This window comes from Sylvia atricapilla, chromosome 3, assembly GCF_009819655.1.
Source record: "Sylvia atricapilla isolate bSylAtr1 chromosome 3, bSylAtr1.pri, whole genome shotgun sequence".
Taxonomy (NCBI): Eukaryota; Metazoa; Chordata; class Aves; order Passeriformes; family Sylviidae; genus Sylvia; species Sylvia atricapilla.
Window position 1 is genome coordinate 90652621 of NC_089142.1, and position 18712 is coordinate 90671332.

An 18712-nucleotide genomic window follows, 5' to 3' on the forward strand; every position below is an offset into this window, starting at 1 on the left:
AAACCTAGAAAGACTGTTAAATTCCATTGCTTATGTTCAGAGGTCATTTTGGAAATCACAAGTAATACGGGCTATTCTGAGTTGCAGACTAGACACAAAAAACAAACAGAGGCAAAGCACATGTTGAGTTGTGGTTTTAATTCTATTTTCATCATAGTTTATATAACTTAGGACTCCAGCAAGCAAACAAGCCAACCATTGAATCCAAAACTCAGCATCGATTTTGGATAGCTCAGCACAGAGAACTTACAATGTCTGAATGATATTCTTCGGTTAAGTAAAAATAAAATTAGTAGCTGGCTAGGAAAAAACCAAGCCTTTCTCACGTTTGCCTATAGTTCAAAGAAATTTAATAGCCAAGGGGTGATATCATACTTTTTCACTCTTGCTCTAATCTACACTGTAAATCAAAACAATCTCATAAAAGGTTAAATTATTAAGAACAGTGGGCCGATGGAAGTGTCATGCAACCAGGAAACCAGGATGACCATAAAAAGAAAATGAGGCTGCTGGTAACCATTATAATGTAAGGCTGAATCACAAATGCTAACACTAAAGACCTTTTTCTGTTCCACTTATAACCCTTGAGAGTTTTGTCTGTTGGGGTTTTTTTTTCCCTCTTTGAAGGCAGAAGTAGGCCTATAACCATCCCCGTTTCAATTTCTCTCTTCCAAGCTATGGTTTCTTAGTGTCTGTCATTGTCCGTGAGCTTAAACAGAGCACTGCATAAGCTGTATGCATCACATATCTGTCCTTAAGATGTAAAATCCTTCCCTGCGAGGGAACATTTTGGTGCAATTTAATGCAAATGCTGAGCCCAAGGGAAGAAGGGCCGAGGAGGTATTTCACCAAAAGGTTTCTGTACACTTTAAAAAAAAAAAAATCGTTTACGACTACCAGTGGCAAAGATCAGTGATCACACGAGCAAGTTCCTACACTGCTCGCTGTATTAGAGAATTAACTTCTAAATTAACCCGGAGCGGAGGAGCCGCCATGGAGCCGGAGGCGGCCACGGCAGGCGCAGCAGCGCTTCCCCGCTCAGGGCAGGAGAGCTCCCGGGTGAGAGAGAGCGCGCCTTTACCGCGGCCACTTTCCCCCTCCGGCGCCCCGGGGCTGGAGGAGGCCGGGCCACAGCGCCCGCAGCCCCCTGCCCCGACACGGCTGCCCCACTCCGCATGACAGCCCCGGCTCCGGCGGAGCACCCCCTCCATCCCAGCCCTCGGCGGCGGGACCCCCTCGGCCCCAGCGCTGGCGCGGTGTCGACTCCCGGCGCCGCCGCCCGGGCGGGAGCGGGAGCGGGAGCGGTGCCGGGCCCCACCGCCCTGCGGCATGCGGCGGGATCCCGCGGCAGCCCCTCGCCCGCACCCCGCCGACCCGGCGGGAGCCGCTGACAGGTCGCCGCCAGTGGCCCCGGCACCTGCGCTGCGCTCACCGCCCTGAGAGGAGGGGCTGCCGGCCAGACCGCGGCGCGGCGGAGCGGGAGGGAGGGAGAGAGGGAGGGAGGCGGCGGCGGCGGCGCACGGCCGGCGGCGGGCGGGCCCCCGGGGGCGGCGGGCGCCCCTCGCCCCGCCGCGGGGCCGGGCGGCCGCGGCGCCACCGACACCTTACTTCCTGCTTCGCTACCCGGGGCCAGACCCATCGCGGCGGAGGGATCCCGCCGCCTCCCGCAGCCTCCTCCCCCTCCTGCTTCTGCTTTTCCCGGCTCCCTGCTGCAAGGAAATTATTTGACAGCGATTTGCTGACACTGGGGGTTTTTTTCTATTTTTTTTTTTCTCCTTTCTTTCTTTTTGCATCACGGACTCGGCAGCGCGGCGGGCGGGGGAGGCCGTGCCGGAGGTAAGTGCCGGTGCCCGGAGCCTCCCCCGGCGCGGGGCCCCCGCCCCGCTCCGCTCCATGTGCCGCCGCCGCCGGGGTGGGTGCCGGGCAGCGGGGCCGCGCCGGGCCGGGCCGGGGGAGTGCGTTTCCTGGCGGAGCGATATTTGTTTACAGGATGGGCGCCGTACTGTAAGTGAAGTAGGACCGAGCCCGGGGCAGCTCCGTAATAAATTAATATCGCGATTTGTTCCCGCCTCGCCGACACCGCCACGAGCCCCGCGCCCGCCCCCCCCCACCCCCACCCCCGGCCGCCTGCACTTGTTGCAGACTTCGCGCCAGGTAGGGACAACGCTTCGCAAGTTTCGTTTTTGCAGGAGCCGGGGCTGCGCTGGAAGGAGAGGAGGAAAAAAAAAAAAAAAAAAAAAAAAGAAGGGAGGGGGGTGGGGGAGGAGGCAGAAAAAAGTTTGCAGCTCGCAGTGACTTTCGGTCTGCAGCGCCGAGGCCCTGCCGGCTGCCGCCGCCTCCTGCCCGTCCGGGCGCGGGCGGGGGGCGCTGCCCGGTACCTGCCCGGGCCGGGCGGGCGGCGGGGCCGGCGCGGGGCGCCCCCGGCGCGGCGCTGCTGCGAGTCCCGGGCGCCGCCGCGCCGTGCGGAGCAGAGGCGGGAAGGGCGGCTCGGCAGGGCTCGCCGCGGAAGTTCTCCGAGCCGCGTTGCCCGTCACGGCCCCTGACACGAGTGGGCTACCCACGCGCTGCTCCTCCCGTCCTTCGTCCCGCAGCGCGCTCGGCGCCGTCTCGGTATCAGTGTTGAGAGCGAAGCGGTTCCCGCGGCTCGGCTGCGGAGCCCTTCCCGGGCGGCACCGCGTGGAGCGAGCTCGTTTGGAGGAATGGGAATTCTCCCTCCATTCCCGCGGGAGAGGAGCGCGCGGCGGGCGGGGCGCTCCCGTTTTTTGGCCCGTCAAATTACGGAGTGGTAAGGAACAAAAACTCTTAGCCAGGTGTTTAAATACCAGAGAGGCGATTTGCAAGTGAAATTAATCGGCAGTTAACCAGTTAATAAATGGATAATGCCTATTCATCCTTCTGCTGACTTTACAGAGTGATTTTCACGTCTGCCTGTCAACTAACTGGGCTTGACTGATTGAGATGTAAACCTAGCCAGGTTATTATCTTTGTCCACTAAAATCTGACCTGCACTTGCTGTCCTTGTGCATCAGTGCTGGTCATCATTCAGATAGTTACAGGTGAGATTCATACATTTTTACAAACTGACATGATGGCAGCAAAATATATAGGATTACCCATAGCTTAAATATTTATGGAAGATATTGTGAAGTGCTTAACTGCATGATTAATGTTTTAAGCAGGTGATAACTGAGGGGGAAGTTTTATGCCTTTGGTAGCTACAATTTTCTGTAGATAGGGGGAGAGAGTTCACCTGGCAAGGTTGGCCTGGCTGCTCAGCAGGGCCGCTCTGCTGCCTGTACCCATCCTGCTTGGGCCTCTGGCCCGCAGAGCTCCCCTGGGGACCAGGGATTTGTCTGCTGCCCTCTCCCAGGGTACAGTGTCATGATGAAGTGACCCATCCTTACAATGTCAGTGTGTGTATGAGTTGTTCCCGCATGCGGTACATGCAGCTGCTTGCTGTCATTCCTTATCTACTTCGTGGTCTTGGATATTCAGTTGGATCAGAATGGAGACATTGCATTAATAAGGTGCAGCTATCTAGAAATAACTCATTTCGCTTTGTTGCCCTCTGAAGTGGCGGCGTTTAATATGCCCTGGTTGCTATCTTACCTTTTTTCTAAGTGTTGTCCAAGGCACACATATAACAACAGAAGGGCTACTCCATGAGGGCTCTATGCCTGCATACTATGCAGCTTTGCATAAAACAACTAAAGAAAAAATGTCTTTTTTCTAGAATTTAGATAAGTGATTTTTCATATGAAGGAAATGTGTTGTATGCATTTTTCTTCTGTGGAGGATGTTCTGATAAACTTTGGAAAAATTAAAGCCTTAACTATAGCCTACTCAGAAGGTTTTGGTGCAAATGAACACTTTAGAATAATTTGTTCTACCATTGATTGGCAGCTTGTGTTTCTGAAGTTGGAGACCTCAATGAGGACCTGAGCAGCACTGTGGTGTGGTGGTCAAACCCATTTATCTTGAAAAGCCAAAAAACCTCAGTTGCAAGTAGTGCACTTCACTGCGAAACTTGGCCTGAGTGTGGACTGGAGAACTGGCCTCTTGGTGATATGATAAGAGTGGAGCTTAATCATGCAGCTATATCAGTGTATGTCCTGTTGACATGTTGGCATCCGTCCCTGGGGAAGAGGGATGAGGGCAGTAGCCAGGTAGCTAGGCAGGCATCCTGCCTCCAGTGTTTTATATCATGGGCCAACATGAGCATAAATAAACCACAGCATGACTAACCTCTCTACCTAACATTGACTCATGCTGTATTTCGATAGACTGAAAACCTCTCCATGCCTAAGCCATTTCATTTTCTCAACTTGTATGTTACTGAAAATGACCTGCCTATTGAGAATCCTCCACTATTCATTTCAGACCATAAAGCAAGTCCTTGTTTTAGGTTTGTTTTGCTTTTGAATACTGCTCAACTAGCCTAGGTAGAAAAAACCAGATTCCTAGATTTTAAGCTCAAAACTCTGTTGCTTCTCTTCTTCTGGCCATTTTAATTCTTCAAGTGATACAGTGAGGCTTGCTATTATAAACTGTGCTCATAATGGCATCTGGCAGGGAGTGTGAGAAAAGTATAAGAAGAGCAGTTCTGTGAAGTAGGTTTCCTAAAGCACTAAGTTAATATTTTGCTGTGAATATTTTCATCTTTTTGTTGTTTTTATTTTTTTCAAGTGAGGGATATGTCACCCAAAAACTTACTCAGCCAAGTGTTTGAGAAGGCCCTTCTCTCCCTTTCCCAATATTGCAATGGGACTGTATGAAAAAGAAGGGCCCTGTGTTGTGCCTCCTTATTATGTGTCATAATAACTGTGAGATAAGGCAGTTTCATTTTAGCTTCCTTAGAAATATGTGTTTGTTTTTTTGGTTTTTTTTGTGTTTTTTTTTTTTTAAACAAGCAGCATTTGACAGACACAAAATAATGGTTGGTGTGGAAACAATTTGTTTCCTCCCCTTGCATTCTTTAGAGAGCTGCACAGTTCCAATGCCAAATTATCAAAATTACAATTTTTTCTGTTCCTAAAGTTAACAGATCCTTTTGCCTGCCTTCCACCTGAGAGAAGTAGGCAAAAGCATCTTCAAGTGCATGTATGAATTGATTCTGCCTGGAGTAGCTGCCACACCCGTGGTTATTTACGTAAGGTGAGCAGCACAAGTGGTCACACTGACTTCCATGGCACTGCTTACAAGGGTAGAGTTACTGTGTGTGTAAGTGTGGAGGGAGTGGGGGGGGTTGCATTCAAAACTAAAGAAAAAGGAAGGCAGAAATTCCGTACAGTTTGCTGTATGTGAAGTTATAAAACCTCTTCTTAACTTGTCCATCTCTGAGAAACCTATTACTATAATCAGTTGCAGGGCTGTGAGGGGAAATCGGGCCTTCTAAGATAACGACAAAAATAGCACATTCAAATATATTTTAAGAAAGCCAACTCTTCCTTCAAAGAGTAGGTCTGAACCTGGTTCAAAGAACAGTAGCAACAAGTTTACTGGGTTGTTTTTTTTGCCTTTACCAACTCTTTGCTTTAAACCAAACATATTTAAGAGAGTCACTGAAATTACTTTTGAGCAGCATACGTTTAGGCACCGAGTTAACTTAGCTTGTGGGACTATCTCCTGTTAGATCAGAAATGCCAAGAATGGGCACTTCAGGTTCTTGCACCATCATCTCCGTGCTGTGCCACTGTATGTCCAGGCTGGCTAGGAGGACAAAGTGGGTGACACAGTTGGCCAGCAAGTCATACTTACCCTGGTTCTTGTTGGATGTTGCTTTCTGCAGGCAGAAGGAATAGTGTTTTTGATAGCAGTTGCTTTTCTCTCTTTCTGGCTTTCCTGTGTTGTTCCATGGTGGTGGGGATGTGGGCTCACCTGAAGCGGCTCAAAATAGCAGCAGAAAAAACCCCAGAACGCTGATTTGTGTGGGGAAAAACTGGAAAATATGCTCAGGTTACAACCTGCTGCCACAGAAACTTGAAGGAAAATACATCATTTATGTTACTTTCTTCTTGAGAGGATAATGATTTGGGGAACCCAGGACATGCTCTTAAATATATGCCCTATTACTGTGTAATTGTGTTTGATTTTTTAATTTTTTTTGAAGTTTAAACTCTTTGCATTAGAGTGGGGGTGTTGCAGGGTTTTGGAGTAGTCCTGTAGTTAGGTATATTTTGAGGTTCTGAGTGAAATGAGTCTTGTGGTTTCAGCTTACTCTGTAACAAAGAGTAATGTGTCGCACACAAACAGCCCACCTAAGTTTTCATAATTGAGTGATGATTTGCTCTGGAAAGACCCAAAATCCTGATATGAGGCAGATTAAAAAGCTAGTTGATTTTTTTTTTTTTTTAAGTTTTCTTTTTAGTTTGTCATTCTCCAATTTACAGTTTAAATTTTGTAAGAATTTCAGACAAATCGCTTCCCTTTGGCTTCCCCTCCACTGCTCAGGTGGGCTGTTGCCACTTCCCAGGCACATGGTGACAATGACAAGTTTCCATACCCCACCAATGTCTAAAGCGGCCACCCTGGGTCTTGCCACAAATTTTCTCCTGTCTGTTTAGTTCAGCAAGAAAATGGTTTCTGTCGTTCCCTTCCCTCCCCTCATCAACTGCTCATGGTAAGATTTTTTTTATAGAGCCCGCATTGTGATATGTCCTTGAATTGCAGAGCTGCAAGGTTTTGTTTTCATTTGCCATTTTTTCTCTTCATGTTTAAAGTTCATTGCAACTATAGCAAAGCAGGATTGTTGTAGATGGTCTTTTTTTGATTCCTTCCTCCCCCCCCTACCCCCCACCTTGTCAAAAATCTCATATTCAATAAAAGGAAAAACTCAGACATGGGTACTAAAACTTACTCCAGCTAACCCTGGAGTGTTAAGACTGCAAAAATACAGATGGGGGAAGGATTGCCCCAGCAAAACAGGTAGGTGTAAGTTAAATGTTAAATTATCAGCACCTCCTTTTTAGAAGATCCCTGATGGTGAGGTTTTTATTCACGCCATCTGGATAGAACAAGGCTTACCAGGACTCTTAAAGGACAGGGGCCATTTGAGGTGCAGAATTTATATCAGGTAGTTTCTTTTTAAGTGAATGTCAATTCCTAAATAATTTCAGCGTCAGACTGCGCAAAAAAAGTACCCAACCCTGTGAAGCAAGTTTAAAATTTGAGAATGGCTGAAGTTCTGTGTCTTTAAAAAAATAAAATAATTTTCGTCTTTGTTCTTCACTCCCTCCTCTCTTCTTCTCCCCCCCCCCCAATTTTCATTGATGGGGAAGTTTCATTTCCTTTATTTATATATTTTTAGTGTATGTGTGTTTGGGGGGGCATGAGGGTGGATAGGAAGGAAGTCTTTGTTCTAGTTTTTACATTTAAAACTAAAAAATAGCTAATGCTGGTGTGTTTAGAAATTATTTCAAATACATTCTCCCCAGTAAACCAAAAATTCTGTTGGTGAATAGTGAATATTATTAGGTAATTGAGGGGTTTCACAGCACTTATGTGTGGGTGAGGGTCCTGTCTGAGTTCCAGTTGTACTAGCAGGAAAGCGTTTTCCCCAATACTGTCATGTTTTACATGCCGAATCAGAACTAGAAGTGCATTTTCCTGGAAGGATCTCTATTTACACTTGGAGGGTTATGCCAATTACAACTACGTTAGGCTCTTTTTTTTTTTTATTATTTTTAATTCCACACTTGACCTACATAGTAGCTTCTTTCATTTTCTTAACAGAACACCCACTACAATCCTGGAATGTCAGTAGGGTAAACCTGCTGTCCTGTGGCTCAAATGCATATGGGTACTCTTGCAAGAGCATGATCTTAAGTGAGTCCTCGTGAAATGAATGCTGCTAGAGCTTTACATAACTTGGAGCCCTGTGTTCTCCAGGCAGAATTGAATACAGTTTATTGGGGAGCAGGAAATATCTTATGAAGTATGTTGTCCATATGTAATAATTTTTCCTCAAAAGAGATCCCATGTACTTGTAATTCTGAATACAATTTTTGAATACTGCAGGTTAGGAAATACTGCATTGCAAATCTGTGAAAGTTCAGAGACATAAGATGAGGTGATTTTAGTACACATTTTGATCAGATATTAAAAGCTACTGACTCTTTTGGACAGTGCAGTGGTTCATGAAGGAGAAGGAGGTAAATGGGGTTTCTTTGGCAAGTGTCTGTAGGTGCTGGGTGTTGGAGCAGGGGTGCAGCTGGCAGTGCTGCCTCCTGGACTTGTACCATCAGTACTTCCATTCTGCTGCTACCTTGCTGTCTCTGGTGGAGACGATGTCCTAGTGGAAGATACTGTTTCTAGCAGAAAAGGATGACTCTGACTAGTAAATAATGCTGTTGGGTATTTTTTTTTTTTGTAAGCAGATTTGCTACGTATTTGCTCTTTTTGTGATGTTAAAATTAGCATTGTTAGCAACAGTACCAGTGTACTAAATAAAAAATGGGTGCTGACCAGACTTTACATGGTTCACGAGTATGAATTCTTGGAAGACCCTATATAGCTAGACTGAGCTCTCTTTTCCCTAAAATGCAGGCTGCTGAAATATTTAGGATATTGACTTGAAGTTTTGTAAACATCATCTCAGTTGCTTCTTTTTTGGTCTGCTGCTTTTATATTTTGTTTTATCCTGAGCGTGGAAGTTTGGCTTACCTTGCAGAGAGCTGGTGGTGTTTAAGTTGGCCTCTTGCTGCTCTCAGCAAGCAGAGGGCTGCATGTTGCGCTCTTCTGAGAGGCTGAAAGCATCTTCAGTGTCTCCTAGGCCACAGTGGGCCTTGAAATGACCCTGAGCTCTGTGGCCATTACCAAAGCTGAGGTGGAGCCTGTAGTCACTTGAAGAAAAGTATGCGCCACATATAGCTTAATGCTAATGCAGCAGTTTTGTTGCTGCTTGTGACCCTAGTATATTTGGAGGGAAATGTGTGGAAGCAGTTCAGATGTTAACTCACTGGAATTATTTTGGGGGCTTCTTGTTGCCTTTCAAAAGCTTATATTCAATGTTGCAGGGGAACCCTTATGTGTGTTGATGGAACAGAAGAAATGGTTAATGTTCAGCCACACTGAGTGGTGCAGCTTTGCAGTAGCACTGATGCTTTGGCCTACCATGCAGTTCCAATTCAAGCAAAGGTTTCCCATGTGGTTGCTTGCATGTGTCCTCCTATCTCTGTTTTGTATCTGTAATTTCAGTGTATGCTTCCAGAATGATTTTTTATTCATTTCCAATCATTCTTCAAAGATAACTGGCAAAAACCATCAGGCTGGTAGTGATTTTACAGCAGTAGAAGGTAGACAACTTTGATCTTGTTAAATTAATTTTCTTCATGTGTGGGCTGAGTGTGTAGTGAGCTGATTTAGTTTTTATTGATCACTGTAAAAACGTGAATTCAGCATCAGAGCAATGATAATAAACAAGTACTTGCAGTGATATTCTAATGAGTTCTGGCAAAAATAAGGCAGAAAACCATCTCAGAGATTGACGTGCTTTAGCAGTGAGATGCTGAACCAGGATACTTTATTTGAAAGGGTTGAGTAAAGCCGTTTGAAGTTCTAACTCTCTCTGGCAACACACTTGCTGCGAGCAGGAGCATGCCAAATGGGGCAAGATGCAGGTTTTTCATGGAGGCATTTGAGTGTCAGAAGTTGCATTCTTGCCTCTGTCTGGAAGGGCTTTCACTCTCCTGATCACACCAAGGTAAGACAGGTTGTAGGAACCAAGTACCTGCTTTGTTAGGAGGTGTCTCTGGGCACAAGCAGTGGAGCACTAATAACCTTTCTGTCCCCATCTGCAGGAATGCCCTGCAAACCATTGCCTTGTGTTTCAGTAAGTCTGCATGGCAAAGCATCAGGTACTGAGTGGGGGAGTGGAGAGAAGTTTCTAAATTAGCAGGCAATTTGTCTGGAGAAGTGAGATTCATATATTCATAACTACATTAAACACGTATTTCTGAATATGGTAGGGGCATATCTCCATTTAAGATGGCGCTAATTCCTCTAAGTGAAAATATTTGCAGAAGTATGGGCAGGCAAATTCTCTCTCATTCTTTCATTGGTGATGTGTTTCCAAAACTTGAAGAGGCTTCTCAGTTGTGATGGTGAGCAGTGATTCTCTGTATTTTTTTGGTTTTTTGTCAGTTAAGCTTGTTTTATGCTGTCGGAGTTCAGTAAATTGGTATGTGAGCAATACGGATCACAATGAAAAAGTATTGATGCTGTCTATATGAGTTTGATAAAATTAGAAAATGAGAGGCAAGATTTTTCTTAAGTGAGGGAAAGAAGTTTTTTTAGGACTGAAATTTTGAAAGAGATGGTTTATAATGAACTTTAATACTTCTCTAAAGTTGCTGCTATTATAATGAAAGAGCATGAATAAGAGAATATGCCTTGCAGGTAAAACGAAAAAAGATTTCACCGTTTATATACTTGAAAACCAAAGATGCATTGCAGAGGATGAATTTTACTGTTCCTATATTGCTTGTAGTAAAAAGTTAGTCTTTGAAGTTGAGAACAGCTTTAGATTTAAAGAAATAATACATCTGAAAAGGGAGGTACACACACAAAAAAAGACATTGGATTAAGTACTGTTTTGTTAATGAAAAGAATGTAAGTTAAGCCAAATGTGGTTGCCTGCATAGTAAGGTACTGCTTAACATGAGTGGGAATGATAAAATAAAGTCTTAGCAGAATTTTATTTCAACAATTTCCAACTTTCAGAAGTTTTAATCTGGACGTTGCATGCACATACATAAACGATAGACTAATACCACAGAATTACTCTAATTTATGAAAGGAGCTGTACTTTGATGCTGAAAGTCTGTCAGCAAATGATCCCTAGGCTAACTACTTGATCGTTAGTTAAAGTAGGGGTTCATTAAAATAACATGGGCTCATCTGGTTTTAAAGGCCACCTCTCAGCCAGTAGGCGATGGTCCAAAAATAATAAAGTTGCAGTGCAGACGTTATATGGTGATGGCACATAGATTACTACATAAAGCTGGGTGGTGGGAAGGCTTCTGTCGGATTGCGTGCTCAGTATTGGACCAGATTTTCCAAATTTTAGTCATCTGTAGGAAGGCCTGCTCTTATTATAGTTGATTGTACTACCTGTGTGACTGTTTGAAAGAAGGTGCAAGGTTAGGTCTGCGTATGACTGCACTCCTTGTAATTTTACTCTGCAATAATTGTATTTTTCTAGTTGGAGTATCATAATTACAAAGTGGATGATGAGCTTCAGTTGTAAGGAAAATCCTTGCATTTGAGCCCTGTGCTATCCTTAGCATAAACAGATTATTTTTTTCTTTTTTCTTTTTTTTTTCTCCAGGTAGAACTTTTACTTTCAGGTTACATCTGGAAAATCCGTACTGCTAATTATGTAAATTGCAAGAAACGAAAAAAGAGAACAAAAGAGTGGGGCATCTTATTTCAGGCTTCAGCAAATGCAAAGTCGTATGTGGCCATTACAGCTATCTAGAATATGTACCTGCATTGTTCTGGTACTGTTTTTGTTGCCAGTAAAACTTAAGCTGGGCATTTCTCGGAGGCTTTGTACATTATGTTACATATTTGCCAAATGTGGGAACCGGGAAGTTTTTCCAGGAGCCGGGTCAGCCTGTGCCCCCTGAAGAGTCCCTCCCTGCAGGGCTTCTTCCTTGCATACACAGAAGTTTCTTGCTGAAAGAAAATGTAGGGCTTTCTTTTTTTGGTCTGTTTGTTTTTATGCTGTTGTGTAGGCAAGCGTGCATCTTCTTAGGGCAATCCTCTACAAGTGCAGTGAGTTTTTGTGACTGCACCTTTTGCCTGCTCTGGCAATAAGAAGCTCTCCTTGAATGGAGGAAAGGCAGATTTCAGATCTGCCTGCGGATCAGAGAGAGAGGAGAATGGAAGAAGTGGTGTTTGAGTGAATGAACAAACTTTCAAGCTGACTCAGTGGTACACGTACAGGGTACACTGTAAGGATTAGTCACCAACTTACGGTAAATCTGTGTGGTGGGTTGTGTCTCTGTGGAGCTGCACTTAGCAAGCTTTGTAGACTGAGAATGCAGGTAAATGTTATTTCCACAGTATTTTCCCGGTGAACAACAACAACAAAACGCAGTGAAACTCAAAGGCTTGTAAATTACTAAGCTGAAGGCAAAAAAAAATCAGTTGGCTATCTCATGGTGCTGCTATCTTCATCTGTGAAACTGGTAGGAGAAAATGAATAAATTATGCAACAACCCTTTTTTTACTATTTAGAAACCTGTGCTTACATGTTATTAGTACTGTTCTGCCTTGTTCTGTGCAGGTTGGTTTTATCTCGGGTTGTTTTTCTTTAAGCGGGTAGGTTTCAAGCTGCATTTGTGTAAAACACCGATTTACATGATGGCAACAGAATAACAATTACAGGGAAGGATATTCATCTGTTGAAAACACTATTTTCATTTGCCAAACAGAAATTTCAGGAAAATTACCCTCCAGGTTGAATTTTCTTATAAATATTCTCAAGTTTTGAAATTATTTGCTGGCATAATAGGTGAGCACATCACTTACAGCAGAGTTCCTTTTTTGGGGGGAAAAAGCAGGGGGTTTAATATAAAAAACCCTATTATTTTTAAAAAATGGTTTAAAAAACCCCTATTGTTCTTAAAAGATGGTAAAATTATTCTGCAGCATTTCCTGAGTTACCCAAACTTAGTGAGGTTTTTTTTGGGTTTTTTGGGGTTTTTTTTTTTTTTTTTTTTTTTTGTACTTTTAGATTGTTCTTTCAGCAGTTTTTTCTGTTTGGCTGAAGGTTTGTTTGTTTGTTGCTTGTTTTTGGGGTTTTTTTGGGGTTTTTGTTTGGTTGTTGTTTTTTGGGTTTTTTTAAATTTAGCTGAGCATCTTTCATAATTCTAAGATGCCCTTTCTCTCTGATCTTCTGACCTGTTTTGCTTGGCTTGTTTAATCTGTCCTTAGAGAATAGTTAATTTCAGCCATAATTGTACTAAAAAATCCTCTAGAACTGTTAGAGCAAGAAATTTTTTTTTTTATATATATATACTTTGTTTAAAATTGCTTCCTCCAAAATAAAAAACCCAAACCAAACATCTTGTTGAAGAGTGAGAACCAGACTGTGCTGGCACTGCTGGGTGGGACGGTGCTGAGGGTGCGTGCCTGTACAAGTGGTTTGGCTCACTGCTCTCCCAGTGAGCTGATCCTGTTGAAGGCTACAAGTCCTCTAGAGAGCAGGAGAGAAGGCTGAAACTGTTATTAAGTTTTGGGGTTATCTCACGCTGTTTATTTGAAATGGAAGCCAAGCAATTTACATATCTCTGTATCTTGGATCTGAAATAAAAAAGAATTTTTTTTTTTTTTTGCTAGCCTATGTGTGGAAATGACATCACAGCTTACATCAGCCATGCTAAATTCAGAGTTTTTTTTCTCCTCCCTGTTGGGTTATTAACTGAGCATTAGCTCTGTGCTGCGAGTCTTCCTTTGCTGACTGTGGCACATTGATAACTTCATCATAAATGTTCTGAATTTTGTGTGATGAGGAGAAATGAAGATCTGGTGTAAAGCCTTTTGAAACTGATGGGGATGTAGCTCGTTTCCTTGCTGTGCATGCCGTCAGACTGGGTGGCCCTCTAATGCTGCGTTGTTCCCGGGATCCCTGCTGCAGCGGAAGCAACCAAAGGACGGCACTGTGCCTTTTGGCACTTCTGGTGACCAGGTCAGGAGTTTCTTTGGCACATTGTTGGGTAGCTTATGTCCCCATAGCCCTGCAGGTCAAAACCTGCCCTTGTGAGACTGAGTAGGTTTTGAACTAAAGCTCTCAGGTTGTGGCTGAATGTCCCATGTGCGCAGCTGAGATCCTTGTCAGGGAGTAGAGAGCTCCTCATCTCTGCCAGGTTTTGGAGCTGCCCTTCTGGAGTTGGTGTAGGGCTACAGCTGTGGCAAAGTGTGAAATGGAGACATGGGGGTTTCCTATGAGAGCCTGAGGACCTGGGAGGAGGGAAACAGTAATCAAATTAAAGTTGACATTTTGAAAAGTTGATTGCTGTGTTTTTTAATCATAAAGTAATTTTTAAAGTAAGTCAATTCCCAGAGGAAAAAGAAATACATTAAGAAGAGGGAGAAATGTGATGTCGAATTTGTGCATTTGTGTGCAGCAGAGTTGGTAGTGAGCTGGTGGTGGTACCAATGTGCAAAGAGACAAAGCAAAAGGACAACCATTGTTCTTACTCTCCTGCTAAATTTCCTGCCATAATGTCCTATATGTAGAGCATTTTAATTTATCTTTGCTGTTTTGAGAGGACTGAGGCTGTGGGGATGGGACTCATCCCAATAACTTAAAAAAAAAACCCAAAACACAGCGAAACAAACTCATCTGACACTTAAGTGGATGTGGAGAGAGATTTCCCTTCTTGTTGTGTGTCTCCATCAGTGGCCCTCTGCCCTGGGAGAAAGGCAATGGAACCTCCAGCAGGAAGACTTGCAGGACCAGCTTTGGTTGGGGCTCATTGCATGCAAAAGTTACCAATGTCCATGCATGTTCACGCATATTTTTTAATGTCTCTTTTTCTGTCATAGTCAAGAGCATGGAGATGCAGGGGGAAGGGCTGAGGGATGTGCTGGGAGGGCATGTGTTGGTGTAACCCCGTGGGTTTGAGTGGTCAGTGCTCGCACACAACATGGAGCTGGTGCTGTTACTTATCTCTCTTAGAGCTTGTGAGGAGCACTTCATTGCTGCAGTTATTTGTATAGCCATATGCTATTTTTTTTTCTTACATATGTTCTCTCATAATTGTCAGTAGCAGGTGCCTGTGAGCCAAGGCGGAGCAGTATTTAAAAATCAGATGCTTAATGGGATTAAAGAATTGTGCGAGCTAAGCACTAGCAAAAAGGCTGGGTTGAAAGATTTGGACGCTGAAGGTCATGTACCTCACAGGGCTACAGCATGGTTGGTAGCAGTGGTGGTCTTTCAGCTCCACCGTCCACTTGTAGAAATGTGACCTTGAAGAAGTAGTCAGGAGGTCTTGTTCTGGGTCTTCATGTGTAGTTTGGCTAAATCAGGGAAGACACAAAGTCCCTTCTGATGCGTGTACCAGCCTCCAGAAGCAGATTTGGACATGTGTTGCATCCCTGCTTGGTGACTTGGGTGGTATGGGGCTGGTTGGAGTTGTGACGTGAAATCTCTAGTCTGGCAAACTCCCTCTCTTTCACCCTGCCTTTCCCTCTGTGTTTGTCAAGCATCCCAAGCTGTTCAGGTTGCATAGGTGGTTGCTGTTACATTGCATGTTTGTGCATTGGGTCCCCATGGATCACTGCTGTGATAGTAATTGCTGATGTTGCATCTCCTTCCATCATCTGAGAAACAACCACCAAGAGGAGGATCTGGAGAGACTTGTAGTCACTCTGGACTTGGAATGATGCAGCTGTGTCTGCTGAAAATCATTTGGGGGCATTGCACATGACCAAAAGCCCCCAGTGTCCATGATATTACTATCACATAGTCTTCTCATCTCCACAAAGAGTTCTCTGAATTACCACTCCGTCTGTGTTTCAGTTGGGGGGAACTTAGAACTGGGTGAAGCAGATGTCTGGGTGACCAACAAGTCAGAAGAAGTAGCTTACATTTCACAAGTGTCAGGAAAGACATACTGCCCCATACATTCTTTTGTGGGGGGGCTTGTTGGTTTGGGTTTTTTTTTTTCTTCATTTCTGGTAAAGAACTAGTAAAATATAGAGCGCATATGGAATGGCAAGACGTTGGTGGGTTTTTGATTTTTTTTGTTGTCCTTGTTTCTAAAATTAAGCACACAGGAGTTAGTGAGATCTTGCAAAGAATTTAAATCATATTGCACAGTCATGTGTTCAAGGAATCTTTTAATCTAGTCACATATATAGTGAACAGATCCAGATTTTAAAAATACATTGCAGTAAGGAGAGAGAAACTGAACAGGATAAAGACAAAGGCTGCTAATATTTTTACTGTAATACGTAGTTTAGTTTGCTGCCAGCATTCTGTTTCCTTTTTGTTTGGTTGTCCTTCATGTTCTTCCTATGTAAGAAAGAAACCTGTGGTATGAGCTGTTCTGCTTATCCCTTGCATAATGTTGGCAACTGAGAACTGGATCACACGACTTAAAGTAGGTCTGTCTCTGTGTCAGAAAACTAACAGTTTCTCCTTCCTGTGGGTGGGCATCCATGCACAGGGGTAGCAGGTTTTTATTCTGCCATGGTGTGTTTCTGTAGTATGTTTCTGAGCTGGATTGTAGGAGGAGGAGTGATCTCACAGCTTGACCACAAGTGCACTTGGCAGTGCTCACATGGGCAGAGCTGGTGGCGGAATTTGGGTCAGCGGGACAGTATCCTGGTGAGCTGTCTGGCACAGGACCCTCTGGCTGTGTTAATTTACCCCAATTCCTTGCTACATATACCATAAAACTTTCTTGGATGTTTTTTCGGCTGTATCTGCAGAACGTCAGCCTTGGACTACTACAAAGCCTTTGAAATCATTTTGATGGCATGTCCTACACCACTTCAGAGCATGAGTGACTCAAGTCAGACTAAACTGGAAGTTTAAGCTTTGTAACTGAAAGAGATGTACAGCACATCATACAACTGTATGTGACACTGTTTTACTTGTTCCTCACAGTAAATTTAATGAGGAAGTCTTGGCAGATACATATATATACACATGCACAAGGCAGATCTGAAAGCAATGAGTACAGGCATATATCCATTGTGTTTTAATTGTTTTCTCTTGGAGGTTTTGTTACTGTTGTCCCTTTCACAAACCATGAACCTGTAATTTTTCGTGTGCTGTTCTTGGGCCCTCTCTGCCAGAGAGGCTCAATCTATCATGTTAAAAGAAATCAATAAAAAGTCTAGAGGTTTATTTATAAAGTAGAGCATAGAGAGAGGGTGCAAAAATTCCATTAAAATGGCAGTGTAGCACTAGCTACATCTCTTTGGGATTAAACTCCAATATTTTAAACTATTAAAATTGTTACAAGAGTGCTTTTAAAGTACCACAAATCACAGTAAATCTTTCTAGTTGAAACTTGCCTTTATATAGTGCACTAGAATTTAGCTTATATATGTTTTTGGAGTGTCTGATGCTGCCCTCAAACACCATTTTAGCATCCATTTAGAGCTTTATTGTAGTTAATAATCTTAAGGTTTATCCTCAAGGGGAAATACGTGAATGTAAGAAGTCAGAATTTATTTTCCTTCAGAAATATGAGTGTAGGTATGTCTTTGTGCAGATGCAGCTCTGAACAAATGAATTATTTCTGAGAAGTCTGTAGGCTTCTCATGTAATTCATCAGGATTGCCTGGCTTGGCACATGCTACTTGGTTACAGGAACTTATAAATTCCAGCAGCTGTGAGCTATTTTATGACATAGCAGTTTTCACCAGTGAGGTGATGGTCATCTACTGTATGTTTTCTATCCAAAGAAATAAATGTGTCCATGTGCTCATAAATACGATGCTGGAAAGTTTATGGGATAGTGTCTGTGCTGAACCTCTGAAATATCAGAAACTGTGTGTCTGAAGTGTAAGCTTTGCCTCCACTCGGCATGTTTTTGATTTTTTTAATAGCTGAAGAAGATTGATCTTGAAACTGTTGTATTTAAAATGCAAATGATACTGTTATAGTTTTGTGCTGTACCATCTTCTGTCCTGGGATAAATTGTTTCTAGTGGAAATGCCCTTATTTACTTCCAAAAAAACCCAGAAAAATGGTGAACACTTACCTGACAAAAGTAGGCTTCTCCTTCTCCAGGAGACAGTGCAGGCTGTTGGAGAGCATGGCTCTTGGTAGGGGCCGTGGGATCAGGCTACATTAATGAACATGGCAGAAGGGAAATTAAAAACTCCAACTCACCAAACACTTGTGTGTGGTAAAAATATACACCCTGTCACACAGTCATGTCCGTGCATACAGCTCACTATCCCAATTCATTGTTCCTGCATTGTTCATCAGTTTTTGCTTTTCTTACTGACCCGCAGCCTAGTTCTAGTTTACTTCTTGCTGTTGATTTTGAACATTTTCCTCTTTCCTTGCTGTGTGGAGTAAAGTAATGATCCCAGCAAGCTTTAAAACAGCAAAGCTATTAACACTGCCCTTTCACTGTTAATTAACATCTGAAGTTTCAGAAAAAGGGCTCTAACCTGTGTAGTTTCTGTGTGGTGGAGATGCTGAAGGGAAACCACTAAAGCTCACTTTTCTAAGCACAGACAGCTAAAATCTTTTCTGTAAGGTGCTTCTCAGTGTGGAAAAGGAAAGCCTCTAGTTGTGTTTTACAGCCCCGAGCAGAAGTGATAGTTAGCATCTCTGCTTTTGAAAAAAAATAAGGAAGTGATGTTAATGAGGAAAAAGCAGAAGAGCATCATTCTGGAACATGGAGTTTCCTATGAAGTTGGAAGCCAGCAGCCCACTGAAACTGGGATTGCAGGTGGGTTAGTTAGGTTTGGCCAGATTGTGTTTGCTGCCAGCTGAGGTTGGCACCCCAACTCTGCTCTTCTGCTGGGGGGCTCTTCCTCCCCCTGGGCTTGCTCAGGCATGTTGGCTCCCTCACCTCTGGGTGCTGGGCAGTGCCCCTGTGCCCAGACCTGCACCGAACACTGTGATGTAAGGAGGGCAGTCTTGTGAGAGATGTGGGAAGGGGCAAGTGAGAGAAGGCAACAGAGCCCAGAGTGTTAAGCTTTTGGAAGGCATTTGTGAGGTCAGGGTGCTGCA

At 43.8% G+C, this 18712-nt stretch overlaps 1 protein-coding gene across 3 annotated transcripts in view; it reads left to right on the forward strand.

Moving 5' to 3' along the window:
* Nucleotides 1–1750: 1750 nt before the first annotated feature.
* TRERF1 (transcriptional regulating factor 1) overlaps nt 1751–18712 on the forward strand; it is a 98619-nt gene continuing 81657 nt past the window's right edge. For 2 of the 3 annotated variants that reach the window (XM_066316130.1, XM_066316132.1), the window contains exon 1: nt 1751–1836. The gene's annotated coding sequence lies outside the window, so the exon portion shown is untranslated. Of the gene's footprint in view, nt 1837–1905; nt 2155–18712 lie in introns of those variants that run through there. The other variant, XM_066316131.1, reaches the window with a different exon arrangement.